Raw genomic sequence first — 1,151 nt, 5'->3', positions numbered from 1 at the left:
GCATCCTTAAGGGTACTAGTTGGGTTCTTAATCCACTGAGCCACCAGAGGGAACTCCGAGACACTGCTTTTAAAGGCACAGTGTCACCTTCCTGTGCATTTCTCATGGCAGATAAAGAAAGCAGGGGGAAGGGGCCAGCTCCTGATGGTTTTCTTTTTTTCTCATTGACAAACTGTTTATTGCATTTTGCATCAGTATGGGGTGTCTGTTATTATGTCTTAGAACCCCAGGATTTCGGGAGGTGGTGAAGTGGCCATGGTGAATTTGGGAACCTGGTCTCCCAAAAGTACCTGCCACTCTACCCCTGATTCTGCAGTGGCTGCCAGGGGATCCCCCTCCACAGGCCATCCCACTCCATAGCCATAGTGTGAACCCTGGCAGTGGATGGCAGACACTCTTCCTTGGTCATGCCTTCCCAGTAGATAGCATCCACATAGTCACAGACACAGGAGCTCCCAGAATCCCCAGGGACAGGTCTTACCACCATACCCGCATCGGCACCAAGTGCAGTTGCCCCCGCTCTTGGGCGTCCCAGCCTGCGGTGATGCTCCCTGCCATCAGGTCCTCCTGGTATGGGTAATACGCTCCTTAAAGAGACCAGCCGCCCTGTGTACCGGCAGAGGCTCCCTGAGTAAGGCTCAAGGAAGCTCAATGCTGTGGAAAACGAGCTGATAAGTGACTGCATCAGCTATTGCCTGGGTAATAGCTGCTGAGACTGTCATGAATAGGGGTCAACTTGTCAGTCACTCGATGGGCTCTTCTGGAGGGGGTCTGGGGCGGCCCCTGGAACCATGCCCCCACCATATTGCACAGCCATCTACCCCTGTAGACACTTCCTGGTTTTCCCAAGTGGAGATAATGGCCTCAGGCCCCCAGGCTGGTGCTGGCCTCGTTCTGGAGCAGTTACTAAGGCAGCTGCCCTCTTCCTCCTCTGGTACTGCTCCCAATGGTTTCTTACAAGTGCATTTAAACTGAAACCTATAGTGCAGCTGAACAGCTGGGTTGGAAAATTGGTTGTTTAGCTCTGCAGTTGGTGTCAGGGCCCAGTAGCTGAGAGAGAATAAAAGCTGTTTGAGTTTGCAAACTGCCAGGGCTGTGAACCAAGGCAAATGGCCTCTAGGGAGCAGGGACTCAGCGACTTCTTCCCCCAT

At 53.1% G+C, this 1,151-nt stretch overlaps 1 pseudogene; it reads right to left on the bottom strand.

Annotated features, from left to right (window-relative positions):
• On the bottom strand, positions 219-1,151 carry LOC100525002 (annotated as a pseudogene).

The sequence above is a fragment of the Sus scrofa genome, chromosome 9 (genome assembly GCF_000003025.6).
Source record: "Sus scrofa isolate TJ Tabasco breed Duroc chromosome 9, Sscrofa11.1, whole genome shotgun sequence".
In the NCBI taxonomy this organism is placed as follows: Eukaryota; Metazoa; Chordata; class Mammalia; order Artiodactyla; family Suidae; genus Sus; species Sus scrofa.
This window is presented reverse-complemented; position numbering and strand designations above follow the sequence as displayed.